Source organism: Monodelphis domestica, chromosome 1 (genome assembly GCF_027887165.1).
Source record: "Monodelphis domestica isolate mMonDom1 chromosome 1, mMonDom1.pri, whole genome shotgun sequence".
NCBI lineage: Eukaryota > Metazoa > Chordata > Mammalia > Didelphimorphia > Didelphidae > Monodelphis > Monodelphis domestica.
The window spans coordinates 252224267-252240352 of NC_077227.1; the positions used below are offsets into that span (position 1 = coordinate 252224267).

The following is a 16086-nucleotide window of genomic DNA, read 5'->3' on the forward strand; positions in this document are numbered from 1 at the left end:
TGAACTACAGTGATCCAGCCATGTGGAAAATGTGTTGGCATCCTTAGGACACTCCTCTTCCTTAGGACACTCCTCTTCCTGCAATGAAGGTATGAAGGAGGAGGTCTCATAAGCCACTTCCTCTGTGGCTGTTCACCAATCAGAGACCTCTTACAATGTCCAGTGGAGGAAGGAATTAGAAGTCAGTGTCTCTTCCTCCCTTAACTCATGATTCTCTCTCTCTCTCTCTCTCTCTCTCTCTCTCTCTCTCTCTCTCTCTCTCTCTCTCTCTCTCTCTCTCTCTCGACTCCCCTTTCTCCCCTCAGGTTCTTTGAGGGGTTTTGACATCCGTTCAGATGGTGAAGGGAGGTCCACTTGTTAGTTTAGAAATTTTGAGAAGCCAATTAATAAATTAACTTAAATTTAACATATATAGACTCAGGAGAATCAGGAGAATTTCATTTGTTAGAGGCAGAATTATTCCAAGACAGCTATGTAACTAATCAGGTTAAGATATTGTTTTCTGAAGAGGAGACCCACATTTTGCTTACTCTGGAATTCTAAGCAGCACCACTTAGAAATGCACTGTTTACCACAATAAGGAAATAGGTAACAAAGACACTTTTGATGTTGTCTGCCCAATCCAAACCAGGCTTACCTTGTATACTATGACCCCACTAAATTGTAAGGGATTCCTTAGTAATATCAAATCATTGGGAAGGAAATAGAGCCAGAGACCAGGTCATGGAAAGCATGTGACTAAGGGAAGATTAATGACTTGCATTTATCAGTGGATCAGTGGGAGACTCCAAGTCTCTCTGGAAAATAAAACAACTGAAAGAGCTTCTGATACCCCCAACTCACACCACTGTTTTCCCCTTTGACACTCTCTTGGGGTTTTTTGAAGGGTTGTAGATGGGGTTAGGCATCTGGGGCCCTGACAGTCCCATTGCTTTGGAGACTAAATGCAATTGAGGTGCTTTCAGCCAGAAAAATATAATTTAAGGGCTTGGCATCTGGCTGGGAGCAGAGAGCTCTGTTGCCATGGCAATGACTCGCTTCATTTAACAGTAGCATATCCCTGAGTTTGGTCACATCCACATACAGATGCACATCACACCCTGTCCTACACCCTTTCCACAATACACATGCACAGCCCCTGATGCAAACCAAACTGCAGAGTGTAGATGAGACACAACCCCATTCCCTACCTCTTCTCTCTACAACACAGGCATCCATCTGTCCTGAATCCCCCACCACTCTCACAACATCTGAATTTGCATAAGTTCCAGATAGACAGTCTCCCTAAGGACTCTCCCTATGGACGCATACTGCCATCTCTTCAAAATTTTGTAATACGCCTAAATGGATGTCTACTGCTGGCATGGGTTTATAGGATTCAGAGAACTCTAGAAGACTATCCAGAACAAACTTCTCATTCCATAACTAAAGAAATCGATGCCCAAAGAGCAGAACTGGGTTTCAAACCCAAGTCTTCTGATCCTAAGTCCTATATTCTATGAAATATACCACACTGCCTAGTCATACACTGTTTCCACTTCCTTATCATTGATGGCTATTTCCCTGTACTTCTCCATTTCCATATCTCTCCCTAGTAAGGAGGATTAAACACTGGTAGGATCCAAGTACCCCCAGTGGGCATCCTAACTTTCATCCAGTGGCATATGAGGTAGTCATGGGGTTGGAGGAAATAGACAAATGGTGCCTAGGCAGGGTTCTCTGATTCAGTCCACCTCCAATTCTGTCAGTAAGACAGATCAACTAGAGGAAAGACAGAACCGCTAAGAGGTTCCAGCCCTGATGTGTGAATCTTAAAATTTCTCAGACTCTACCTTAGAACATTTGGTTAAGGCTATTCCCCATTTTAAACAATGGAGGTACTTGATCAGGAATGTATTGAGAACTTTATATTATTCCACCCATACTTAGGCATACATTAGGGGAAGATAAAGTTGTAAAACTCCTTACTGAACAATGAAAAAGTACTTAACTCATAGTTATAGTGAGACAAAAGCCCTTAAGCTAGGTCTATTTTTAGATCTAATACAAAAGGTGCTAAGTACCTATGAAGGTCAAATTAATCACTAAAAGGTCAATCAACTTACAAAGGGCAAGCTTAGCAAAGAAGTATGAAGTACTCAGAAGATATAATCTACCCAGAGAAGGTGAGAACTAAAGAGTGGTGAAAACTAAGAATGGGCAATCCTAGGAAAAGTGTCTACTGTGATTGGTAGATGTGAAAATTTAGGGGAGGTGACACAAGAGAAAATTTTCTTTAAAAGGAAGGAGCTTGAGTCCTCTGAAGTTAGTTCAGCTTTGGAAGCTGAATTGGAGGTCAGGAGTCAGAGGAGGCTCTCTGAAGGAGTTGGATCTCTGAACGCTAGAGTTTTGCTTGGGACAAAATCTTGTGGTGAGTGATTAAAGACTTACTTAGTTTCTCTTTTAAAGAGAAAGGGCAGAAAGAGAAAGGCCCTAGCCTTTTCCTACTATTTCCTCTTACTCTGTTTCTTTCCCTTTCCCTAATTCCTTTATTTGTATTAATTAAATCTCCATAAAACCCAGCTGACTTGGGTATTTAATATTTTGGGAATTTTTCCAATGGCGACCACTTATTTTTTATTTAACTCAAGACACTAAAAATTATCTTTACAGTTTTGGCAATTTAAGTCTTGAAACCCACATTTTCATGGTCATAGATGTGAGAGGATGAGGTTACAAATTGGGTCAGGATGGTGGGAATGGAGAAGAAAAAAAGAATATGGTAGGAGCAGTGAGCTGGTATAATGGAAAGAGCCAGGTCTGGAGTTCATGACCCAGGTCCAAATTTGGTCTCAGACACTTCCTAGCTTTGTGACCCAGGGCAAGTCACTTAACCCCAGTTGCCTGGCTCTTGCTCTTTTGTCTTCAAGTTGTTACTGGGACAGAAAGTAAAGATTTTTTTTAAAGGAAAAAAGAATGAATATGATGGATATTTTATTTTTAAATTTTTGAAGTTTCTTATTTTTATTTGGTAAAAACACTGAAGTATTAGGCATGTACAGTTTTTATTGTTAAGTGTATGAGAAGTTCATGACTGAATTATTACAGGGAATTTTTTTTTTTGTATTTTATAAAGTTTCAAGGTTATTGCAGGGTTACAACATCCTCTATAGTTTTTCCATTTTTGAATCAGTTCTGTGAAATCATGGCACTTCTGGAGGCTTCCTTAATATCATGATGGATATTTTAAAAGAAGAATCAACAGATATGGCATAGGAGTTGAAGGATAAGGAAGAGTCAAAGATGATTCCAAATTTTTAGTACAAGACTGGAGAAGACAAATGGTGTAACCTCTTTGAGAGTTTGGATTGTTTCATTCTCTGGGTTTGTATCTTCAGTGCCTTATACAGTGCTTGGCATATAGTAGGTACTTAATAAATGAATATTGAGTGATTAATTACTGATCGTTGACAGAATTCTGGATTTGGAAGAGAATCCAGCTTGCTGGAAAAGAATGCCATTTTGGGACATGTTGAGATAGAATTGACATTAGACTAAGTAGAGATTGTGAATTTTTTTAGTTTTACTCCACCCTGTTTAGTTTTTAGAATTCTAGCAGCCAGGAATGTATATACCCCCTCTTAAGGATTAAGTGTGGGAGAGGAAGGTCTATGACCCGAGTGTGTTAGCAAATGACAAATCAGAAACAACTGAATGTCCCCTGGGCTGTCCAAAGCCAAATTTAAGCCACCATTGGTACATGTAAGACACAGGAGGTGACATAAAGAATTGCCTTTATTTCACATCACTTCCTATGAGAGGGACTTGGCCGTGGAATTTGACCCTGGAGGAGCTCTATAGGGAGACCTCAGACTGCTTCCCTTTAGACAATCACATGGTGAATGAAAAGGCTGATTCCCCTTTTCCTTAGCTTTCTGGAGAGGCCCTTGGCTGAGGCCTCTGAACTCCTGCCTGACTCAGACCAGGCCAGCGCAGATCTTTTCCCTTTTCCCTCTCTTTCTCTCTCTCATTCTTAATTTCTTCCTTCTATTGTAAATAAACCACCATAAAATTCCATTCTGACTTGAGTATTTCATTGGCATTTAGAATTTAAATCCCTGGAGACCAACTAAAATATTTATTCAGTCCAACCATAAAATTTACCCCTTACAAGATGTTCCATTAGGAGTTAGAAATATGTACTGAAGGGCAGCTGAGAGGTCAGAAATGGAAATGTAGATTTGTAAGCCATATCTACAGAGCTGGTAAATATAGATTATGTAGAAAAAGGGACAGAGGAATGAAAACTTGGGAAAACTCTGAGGATACCCATTCAATCTCTTGGGTAGAGGTAATACAACTGAACACAACACACGCTCAGGTAAATACTTCCAGATAATCAAACTCTAACATGTTTAGGCACATTCTCATGTCCCCATGTACCACTCCACACATCTCCACTCACAGAGACAGATAAGTGGATATATTTGGGCCTAGGACCCATATACTATCACTATCTTCCGGCTCCAAAGTGACACCTATCATTACAATAATTTCTCCCTCCTCAGAACACTTGCATCTTCATATATTTAACCACAGCTCTGCCCCTAATTCCTACTTACTTGGAGATCAGTTTGAATTGATTTTTCTGCCCAGCTCTTATAAATCTCATTCTGCACCAAGCATTCCCCCCAAAGAGTGACCCCAGATAGCCATTTCCTTTACTCTTCCCTGACCTTCAGTGTTCCCTTCCTTTAGGTTTAAATTTCTTTAGGTTTCTTCACTGGGGGAAGGGGAAAACCTCAGACTTGCAGAAATGAAAGGGAAAAAATTATCGGCAAAAGAATTTCTGTAATGGAATTTGAAAGTGAAACAGTAGATTTGGGAACTACATTGTTTATTTTAGGCAGAGGGTGAATTGTGAAAAGCCGAAGAAAGTTGGAGGGGGCCAGTTTTTGAGAAAATCTAAGGCAGATTCTGATGTAAGTTGTAAAATGGGATCTGTGAAATTCTTGGAGCTCTTTAAACACTCAGGAGAGGCCTCAACTACCTAATCCATAATTCTTCTATTCATAATGAGCAAGGAAACCAAATAGCAGTCAGAAGACAAGCAAAGTCAAAGAATGGAGAAGGGGAAGGAAGAAGGCAGAGATGAGAAGTGATTTAAGGGGAAGCAGAGCAGATGAAGTTAAGAAATTGGGAGCTAAGAGGGCAGAAAAGGACGATGCTATCATTGCACTAATTCTGGTAGCAATTTTTCTTAATGAGTGGGAAGGAGAAAGAAAGAGACTAGAAAGGAGATTGGAGTATTCAAGACAAGACAGATGACACCAATGACTACTGATTTAGCACCACTTTAGAAAAGGCAAGTTGGGAAAGAAAGGCATAGTGGTTTTTTTAATTGTAGAGGAAAAAAACAAAAGACTTTTCCCTTGGTTCATTTATAAGAAAAATATGTGACCAGCTCCTGAAAAAAGATGTGGATATATTCATTATTCTTGATTTACTAGAACAAGAGCCAGAGGAATTGACTTGATTCTATTCCAGGCTCCCTAACACTATTTCCCTGGCAGCCTTCATCAACCTACTAAACCATTTTCTGCCTTAATGGCCCCTTCCTTACACAGAAATTTATATATTATTTAAACATTAACATTGTTCTGATACAAAAAAATAGTCAAAGTCTTAACAGCACTATAGGGTTGATCAGTTAGAATAGATAAAATTTAAAACAAACCTCTTAATTGACCCAGTTAGTCTGAAGCATCATCACTGTCATCATCAGCATTTATTGAGCCTAAACTATATAGATTGTGATGAAAACAGAGACCCAAAAAGTACTTGCAAACATCAATAATATGGGAATAGGTCTTGATCAATGACACATGTAAAACCCAGTGGAATTGCTCCTTGGGTATGGGAGGGGAGAGGGGAAGGAAAGAACATGAATCTTGTTCTTGGAATGGAAATGGAAAAGCCATGGAAAAATATTCTAAATTAATTAATAAAATTAAATTAAATTTAAAAGATTGTTCTGTTGCAAAAATGAACAATATAGGAATAGGTATTAAGTGGTAATACATATATAACCCAGTGCAATTGCTTATCAGCTATGAGAGTGGGGAGAAAAGAGGTGTGGGATGAATTTCCCATGGTTACATGAGTCATGTATCCATGGGAAAATATTTTTAAAAATAAATAAATTAAAAAACTTATGTGGAAACTTATTACATGTAATTGGTAAAAAATATGTGTATATCTATTTTTTATTTATATAAATATATATTTTAAGAGTCTACATCCCCAGTCATAATCCCCATCAACCCATGTGATCAAGCAGTTGTTTTTCTAACAGAATAATCTTTTAAAACCACACCTCCAAATCATATACCCATATAAACAATCCACATGTTTTTTGCAGCTATATGATCAAACTTGTCTCCTGCCTTCCCTTCTTTCCCCCCTCTTGGAGCTGGCAGGCATTTCAATCTGGGCTAGAGATGTATCATCAAACAAAACATTTATTTCTATATTGTTCATTTTTGTAAGAGAATAATCATATAAAACCCAAACCCCAAAACCAGAACCCAAATACACAAATGATAAATCATCACTTGCTTTCATCTGCATTCCTACTCCAACAGCTCTTTCTCTGGAGATGGATCACATTCTTTGTCATAAGTCCTTCAGAATTGTCCTGGATCATTGGATTGCTGAGAGTAGCTAATTTTATTACATTTGATCATTCCACAGCATTTCAGTTACTGTATACAATGTTCTCTGGTTCTGCTTATTTCACTCTGCATCTGTTCATGTAGGTCTTTCCAGCTCTTTCTGAAATTATCCTGTTCATCATTTCTTATAGCACAATAGTATTCCATCACCAACATCTATCATAATTTGTTCAACCATTCCCCAATTGATCCCTTCAATTTCCAAATCTTTGCCACCAAAAAAAAAAAAAAGCAGTTATAAATATTTTTGTACAAGTAGGTTCTTTCCCCTTTTTAAAAATCTCTCTGGGATATAGACCTACTAATGGTATTATAATAGGCTCTTAATAAAAGTCTATTGTGGAGCAGATAGATGGCTCCGTTTATAGAGCCCAACCTGGAGATGGGGGGTCCTACATTGAAACCTTGCCTCAAATACTTCCTGGCTGTCTGACCCTGGACAAGTCTCTTTACCCCAATTGTTTACTCCTTACCACTCTTCAGCCTTGGAACCAGTACTTAGTCCTGATTCTAAAACAGAGAAGGTAAGGGATTTTTGTTTTTGTTTTTGTATTTTTAAGTCTATCATGTGAATGAATGAGTAATTCTGCAACTCTTGAATGCATTTATCATTGAAGATGGGATTTATATCATCTACCAAAGGGCAAGGGCCATGAGTGCAGGGACCTTGTTGGGTCTTATCTGATCTAAATTTTGGGATATTGCTCCTTTGGAATTAAGTCCCACCCAGACCAAAGAGTGGTATTTCTGAGACCAAGCTTCCCTCTAGTGCCCAATTATGGCACAACAGCAAAACCAAACCAAAACAAAACAAAACCCTGGAAATTAGGAATCAGCTTTGTTTACTGTCATTTTCTCTCTGCTTCTGAGAGGCTGAGGTTTGACTGGTCAAGACTAACACACTATAATGCAACAGAAGGCCTTTAGCTGGTGACGGTGGCAGAGATAGGCAAATTAGAAGTCAGAGAGAGACAAATTCACTTTAATACATTTATTAAGGCTTACTAGGTGCAAAAAAAAAAACACTGCCTGTCCTCATAGAACTTATAATTTAATGTGATAAGACACAGATAAAAAAAAGATGAAAATTAACACAAAACTGAATGTGATAAAGAAGGAAGGAGGGGTCCAAAGCAGCAACAGAAATTCTAGGAAAGATAAATCACTTTCAGCAGCAAGTTAGGGAGGGTTTCATGTAGATTCATCTGTGCAGTACCTAAAAGAAAGAAAAATATTTCAACCATAAATTCTTGTTAATCAATTGTCAATTATAAAGGTATAGATGAGGAATATGTATACAGCCTATATTCTTGGACAAGTCACCTTCTCTCCCCAAGTCTTAGTTTCTCCATCTATAAAATGGATCTAATATCAGCTCTGCAAGTTGTCTACAAGTCACAGAGGCTCAGAATGAAAAGGGATCCAAGGGGCCATCTAGAATTAGAACAGAAATCTTCTTTCTAGCCTTCCCAACAATTGGCTGTCATTTAACCCACATTACCTCCAGTAAGGGAAACTCACTAGCTTCCAAAACTTTTGGACATATCTAATTGTTGGTAAGATTTTCATTTATACCAAACCTAGTTCTACCTTTGTAGAATCTCCCCACAGTTCTTATGTAAAAATAGACTCGAATCCAGGATTTCAATCCCCAGAAATCCTTGCTCCATTTCCCCAGAATGCCCTCTAATATCACTGAATTCTCACCTGGGCCGAGAGCGAGATGGGGTATTTAAACCTGGTTGTGAATAGGCTCGGCCTCTTTTGGACTTCCATTTTGGAGCAGATGTGTCTCTTTCATGATGTGAGGTTATCTTGTCTAGGCCTCTCTGGCCTAGACATGGTCTTTCTTATTCTGTATTTTCTTTAATCCTTAACCTTTAATAAACCTCATAAAAATATAATATTCCTTGCAGAGAGAAACTAATTTCTACCTGCCTCAGTTCCCAAAATTTTAATCTTTACACTTAGACCTGTTGTAGATCAAGAAGTCTAATTCTACCATATCAGAGCTATTCAAATACTTCATGACAACTATCATATCCCCTACATTTTCTCTTCTGAAAGACAAACATTTGGATTTCTTTCAATAAATCTTCATATGGCATTTTTCTAGTCCTCCTGCCATCTTCTTGCCCTCCTCTTGACAGACTTCAGTTTGTCAAAGTTCTTTTCTTTTTTTTTTAACCCTTACCTTCTGTCTTAGAATCCACACTAGGTATTGGTTCCAAGGCAGAAGAGCAATAAGTGATACACAATTGGGGTTAAGCAACTTGCCCAGGATCACAAAGCTAGGAAGTGTCTGAGGTCAAATTTGAACCCAGGACCTCCCGACTGGCTTTCTATCTATTGGCCACCTAGTTTGTCAAAATTCTTATAAAGTCTTCCTAAAAATGTGATGTCCAGAAATGAGTAGGAGCCTCCAGAATAGACCTGACCAGGACAGAATACAAGAAGTCTACGACCTCCCTAGCTCTGGACACTTTTCTTAATGCAGTCTAACACCTTAGCTTTTTTCAGATATCAAATCACTCTGTTGAATCATATTGAGCTTGCAAGCCACAAAAAGCTTCAGATCTTTTGTGCCACCCCAAGCTGCTTTTTAAAAAATACATAACTATAACAGTATACGTTTATCAACACTAAATTTCCTTTTATGAGACTCAGGTACTCCTCTAGACCTGTGTTGGTGAACAGGTGGCATACATGCTAGAGAATTCCTGAGAGGGCTGCTCCCCTCCCCCTCTCCACATGCCTGAGAACATTTCCCACATGCCCCTCCCCTCTGGCCAGCTGCCCAATAGGAACACTTCCTCCCTCCCTTATATGGAGTAAAGTGGGCAGGGGGAGAGGGGGCTCACATTCAGCACGAGGGGTGCAGATTGGGCACTCAGTCTCTAAAAGGTTCACCATCACAGGTCTAGACTATGCTCAGCATCTTTTGTGGGGCTGATTCTGTTGTCCAACATCTTAGCTAGCCTTCCCAAGCATTGTGTCAATTGAAAAGCTGAAAGTTATCATTTCCTCATCTGAGCTCTGTAATGATTAGAATGGGTTTGACTAAATTATAAGAGTAAAAAATGCTGTGGTCATCATTTATAGAAATTAACCCTTAAGTCACAAGACTGTTAATAGTTCTAATAGTGTTATTATAGTAAAATAAATATTATAAGAGAGGGAAATATAGAAAGGAGGTAAAGAATTACCTAACCTAAAGCCTAACAACCCAGAATCTGCTTCTGAATCTCAGTCTCAGAAATATCCCCACCCCCATTTCTTGCTGGGTCTCTCTTTATATGCCATTCCTTTCACCCACTAGCTCTCCTACATTGCCCCCCAAGAACCAATCATATTTTCTCAATTAGTTTGGCACCACCCAGAGGGGGCAGTGCTTGTGGGATCAATTCCCTGGTTGTTGATTGACCCAGATTCAAAACAAATGGAAGGGAAGTCTAAATCTCTGATTGATCTAATAAAAATATAAATTCCTTTCTCACACCTCACTTGAAGGCACAAAAGAAATGATATTTATTTTACCTAGAATAATTACCCCCATCTTCTACTTGTACTGTTAATAATTGACTTTACATTTATCCCTATTCATTTCATTATTTGGGCCATATGATTTCAATGTGTCCAAATCTTGGAATGCTCATGTGGTCACCCATGTATTCTTTTTTTTTCCTTTCTTTTTGGGAGCCCTTATCTTCCCTCTTAAAATCAATGCTGTGTATTGGTTCCAAGGCAGAAGAGTGCTAAGGATTAGGTAATGGGATTAAGTAACTAGGAGGTATCTGAGGTCAAATTTGAACCTAGGAACTCCCACCTCTTGTCCTGGTTCTCAATCCACTGAGCCATCTAGATGCCCCCACCCCACCCACATGTTCTCAAGCAAAACCAGGCATGTTATTAAGCTTTCAGTTTTGTATCATTCACACATTTGACACGTGCTACCTGTCTTCATCTATGTCATGGATCTAGAAGTTTGGTTGTGTGTATATACAAACACACACATATATATTTATCTGGAAATCTGGAAATTTTCCCCTGCAGAGCTAAGTAAAGTAAGTATATGAATAAAATAACATATAACATAAAAATACCTCTATATTAATAAAAAGGTAAATAAATAAATATGTTTAAGTAATATCTAGTTCTCTTAGGAGAATGTGGGTCATGGGACACTGACCCAGGCACATTGACTAGGAAAGGATCCAGTTATGGATCTGGGGCAAAGGGAAGGAATAAAAGAAGGAGTTCCAGGAAGTGGACTCTCTATTCTCCCAGGTGTGGCTAGTTTAGAATAGGCTTCCTTCTCTCTGTCTGCCTTCTCTTATTCAAGTAAATATTAATAAACTCTTATGAACATTAAGGACCAGAGTTTAATTTAGCTTTAACAAGAATACATTTTCATACTCATTTTATAAAAATATGACCAAATTTCTCTAAATTCTTCATATTTACCATTTTTATAGAATAATAATATCATATTATGTTTCTTTAGTTGTTCTCCAATTAATGGGAATAAACTTTCCTTCTAATTTAAGAGAAGGAGGCTATGAACAATATACCTCATAGAGAGAAGCAGCTCATGTGGCCTCTAACTCCAAGACCAGTAAGGCTCTTAAAGCTATATTATATAGAGACAGGAGATCCTGGGTTCATATCTGTCCTCAGTTTCTTCCTAGCTGTGTGACCCTGGGTAAGTCACTTAACCCCATTGCCTAGTCTTTACCACTCTTCTGCCTTAGAATCAATATTGATTCTAAGATGGAAGGTAAAGGCTAAAATAATTTTTTTTAAGCTATGATATAGGGGAATACAAGACGTTTACTTTATTCCTTATTATTACTGTGAATTATTTGGATAGTGAATATCTGGGGGGAAGAAGACTTCCTGTTCAGCAAGCCCGAAGTTGTTTTCTTTCTGAGGAAAGTCTAAGCCATAGGCTGGCTCTATGAGTCTAAGAGGGACTGTGTGAGACAATGAGAAAGAGAGACTTCACTGAAAAGTCAGGCTTTTGGCTTAATGGCAATGAAATATTCAGTTCTCTTCTGGAGCATGCTTGAGGACTATATGAGTAATTTAAGTATATTCTGCATCTGTTTTTAGGCTTCTGAGTCTTTTGTCCTTCTGAATTTTTTGTTAGATTAAATCAAGGCTGATGCTTCCCTAATATTCATTTGTCACCTTTAAAGCTTGTATGACTGGAGATCCCATTGGCTGCATTTGTGGAAACAGACATGCTTCCCAGAAGAAACTCCAGTCAGAAGCAAAAGCCAAAGATTAGTGACCTGGGTTAGTCTCTAATATTGAGCCTGGCTGACCGAAGCCCAGAGTTCGGGAGGACTTGGGGCATGGATTATATCTAGAATGGAAATAATGGTAGCCCCTACCTCATAGTTTTATTTTAGGGCTCAGACAAAACAAGGCACTTAAAGTATTTTAAAAATCTAAGGTTTAATAGTTCCCATAATGAGGATATAGAGCTCAGGAACTGGTTTTAAAAAAACAACCCGTAGAGAGGACACGTATGCCTAGGGGGAAAAAAATCAGTAATAAGACTAAGGTATTAAAGATGGACAACCTATGTGGCTCAGGGCACTACTGAAATACTAAAGAACAAGAGGAAGGCGTCCAATACATTCCTTAGCTACTCTTTATGAGAAAACACAAACATGTTTCTAGATTTAAAGTGTTAGAATCAGTTTAGACTCCTCTATTTCCCTTTCACATGCCAAATCCCATTGTTAATCATTTCATTCTCTCTCTCTCCTTTGCCACTTCCTCTCTAGTCCCACAGCAATCATGCTTATTTCAGCCTGTCATTTCTTCTCTCCAAGGTGATTATAAAAATAGGTTGGGGCAACTGTGTGGCTCAGGGGATTGAGAGCCTGCCTTAGAGATGAGAGGTCCTGAGTTCAAATCTGAACTGAGACACTCAGACAAGTCACTTAACCCTGTCTAGCCCTTACTGCTCTTCTGTCTTGTAACCAATTCTTAGTATCTATTCTAAGACAGAAGATAAAGGCTAAAAAAAAACAAAAACAGAAATTAGTCAATGTAGTGTAATGGGGGTAATTTGGGAAATGGGATTGGATAGGATAAGTAAACTACTTTGGGCCAGTAACAGGTTTTACACTGTGGGTACAAGGCAGCCTTGCCCAGGCCAGAAGCCCGGTCTAGGGTCCAGCATGCAGACCACTAGGTAGGCAAAAGTTACTAGATGTTGTAATTTTATTATTAAAAGAGGTTTGAAGGGAAAAGGGGATTTCTATCACTAATTTCTATCTAATGATCCCAGGAACTACACCTTTGCAAGAAGGGTCTTCAGAGTTGGATTGACTATTCTTACCTCCCTCTCCTCTCTCACCTAAAATCCCCAACCCTAAAGTCTGGCTCCCCTGCACTATCCCAAGCCTCCTTTGATGGTTAATAGAGGTATTGGTCTGGGGTAAATTAGACAGGGACCCACGGGAAAGATCCCAAGTCCAGATGGACCCAGACCTCCCACTGCAGATGGACCCAGACAGCTGCAGATGACTGGATGCTGTTTCAGATTGGCTTCAGGTTCAACGATCTTTCAAGGAAAACACAGGGATCAACAGCAAGGACAGGTATAGGAACTCCACCAGATATTTGGCAGCAAAATCCTCCCAGGAGTTGACAGTTAGCAAACCCCCAGAGAGCCTCACAGCTCCTGAGTTCTCAGCTCAACCCTCTTGTCAACATTCCAGAATCTTTCCTCATGCAGCAGTCCTCTGCAGACCATCAACTTTTACTATAGCCCTCTCTTCCTTATAACATCAGTCTCCCTCCGGCATATTTTTGGTCTCCTTTCCAAACTATCCTTCCCAGAGTTGCCCCAGAAATCTTCCTAATTCATCACTGTGATCATGTCAAAATTACTCAGAACCCTACAGTGTCTCCCTTTGCCTTCTGTAAAATATAAGTTCCTTGAGGGCATGTTTATCGTTTGTATCTCTGTGATCTAGTAGAGTGCCTAGAATAAAGTAGGCATTTATTTTTATTAATTAATTAAAAATATTTTTCCATGATTCAAGATTTTTCTCACCCCTCTTCCCCAACCCTCCCAGAGCTGACAAGCAACTCCACTGGGTTATACATGTATCATTGTTCAAAACCTATTTCCATATTATTCATATTTGCAATAAAGTGATCTTTTAATGGTAGGTATTTAAAAAAAAAATAAAAAGCCTTACCTTCTGCCTTAGAGTTGATACACTTATTAGCTTCAAGGTAGAATGAACAGGAAGGTCTAAGCAATTGGGGCAAGTGACTTGCCCAGAGTCATACAGCTAGGAAGTATCTGAGGTCAAATTTGAACCCAGGTCCTCCTGACTCCAGGTCTGAAGCTCTGATCACTGTGCTACCTAGCTGCCCCAGAACCTTTGTCTTTCCATATTGTCTCTGCCAAGGAATCTGCTTTCCTGACTTTCCTCCCAATTTTACAGAAAAAAAGCAAAATGGATTGGAAATTATAACCTTTCCTTGTGTTTTTTTTCTCCCCTCCATTGGCTATGTTCCTCACGCCAGTTCTCAGCATTGTCTCTAACCTCCTCCCCACCCCCAAGGAAGTTCTGATCAACTTCAAGACACCTTATCAGAGCCAGCCATGTAGGAACCTGGCAATGAACACTATGATCCAGAGCTTATATCTACGTCTCTAATCTCCTTTCCCTTATGATTTCAAGGTAGATGCCAATATCCACACATGACCTTTTTCCTAAATAATTACACAGTGAAAAATGTAGCCAGAAGCACATACAGAGGTCCAGGGAAACGCCAACAGACCTCTGCACACATGGTAACACATGAACACAAACACACTTCTCCTTCTCATATTTCATTTCAGCTTTTGGCTTCCTGTCCCTCTAAATGTCCTGTGTTGACACATTTTCTCCCCCACCCACTGGGCCTTTCCTTCCTTCCTTCTCTTTTTTTCTTTTTTATTAAAGTTCAGTGAGAGTTCCATTTATTTACAAAATCAGTCCTTACATTTTTTTATACTTTAACTTTCCACACCCTTGTTGCTCCCTCACTCCTGCCATTCCTGAGACTGAAAGGGAAGTGATACAGTTCTGGGCTCTGACAATCAAATACAAAGGAGTGATAAGGGAAGCAGGAATTTATTAAGCACCTACTATGTGCCAGGCATTGTGTTAAGGGCTTTTTAAATATTAGCTCATTTGATTTTCACAGCAACCCTTGGAGGTTAATATCATTATTATTGCCCCCTTTTTTTAAGATAAGGAAACTGAGGCAGACAGAGGTTTAAACGACTTGCTCAGAAACTCACAGCTAGTCAATACTTCAGACTGGATTTGATGGACCTAACTTAAGGCTCAGCATATTATCCAATGTGCCATCTCCAGGTGGGAAAACATACCTCCATTAACATTACCCCTGGGGGGCAGCTGGGTAGCACAGTGGATTGAGAACCAGTCCTAGAGACGGGAGGTCCTAGGTTCAAATCTGGCTTCAGCCACTTCCCAGCTGTGTGACCCTGGGCAAGTCACTTGACCCCCATTGCCTAGCCCTTACCACTCTTCTGCCTTGGAGCCAATACACAGTATTGACTCCAAGACGGAAGGTAAGGGTTTAAAAAAAAAAAAAACATTACCCCTGGCACCTTTGTTCTTACTAAATCCATTAGTTGTTTCTCTGCCTTCAAGTCATGATTCTTAAAAATAAGAAGTACATCCATATTTGTCTTTGTGCTGAACACACAAAGGCTTACCCTCCCTTAATTCTATGAGAAATGGACTTAGAGGGCATCGCTTTCCATTCTTCATCATTTGACCTCAGTTCCAGCATTACAGGTGTTGCCCACAGGACTGGGAGTTCAAGTCATGGCACCTTTGGAGCTGGAATGGCAGGCAAATTGCTCCAGAAAATCAGGCTGCCATTGAACCCTGAGATGACAGAGTGCCTCAGGCTCAAGCCCAAGGAGTGTTTTGGACTTGGAATGGGGACTGTGCTCTAAGAGAACTCCAAGGGAAACTATGAACCTAATTCCCCTTTCTCTACCCAGTAACTGAGGTGCTGCAGAAGGCAAGTAGGATTGTGCCTCCTACTCATTGGAGGAAGTATGTATATTTGTGAGGATAACGCTGGAAGTAGTAAATATATTCGTTTGTAAAAGCTCTGCCTATAATTCTTTTCTTTTCTGTTGAAATGAACACAGTGGATGGAAGGAACTCAAAGTAACAAGGGGTTTTAGAATCATGAAGGATCCATGCTACAGGGTTTTTGTTTTTTTTTTTATTCAGTTTCTGAAGACAAGAATCCTAGTGTCATGCGGGAGTTGGCTAATTGGAGGAAGAACAGAAGAACAATTGACTTGGAATCT

At 39.4% G+C, this 16086-nt stretch overlaps 1 long non-coding RNA gene across 1 annotated transcript; it reads right to left on the reverse strand.

The window, feature by feature from the left end:
* Positions 1-7689: 7689 nt before the first annotated feature.
* LOC103098089 (uncharacterized) lies at positions 7690-15095 on the reverse strand. Its single transcript, XR_457332.3, has 2 exons — positions 13937-15095; positions 7690-7929 (listed from the first exon to the last, which is right to left on the reverse strand). It is a non-coding gene; the product is annotated as an uncharacterized LOC103098089 (long non-coding RNA).
* Positions 15096-16086: the final 991 nt, after the last annotated feature.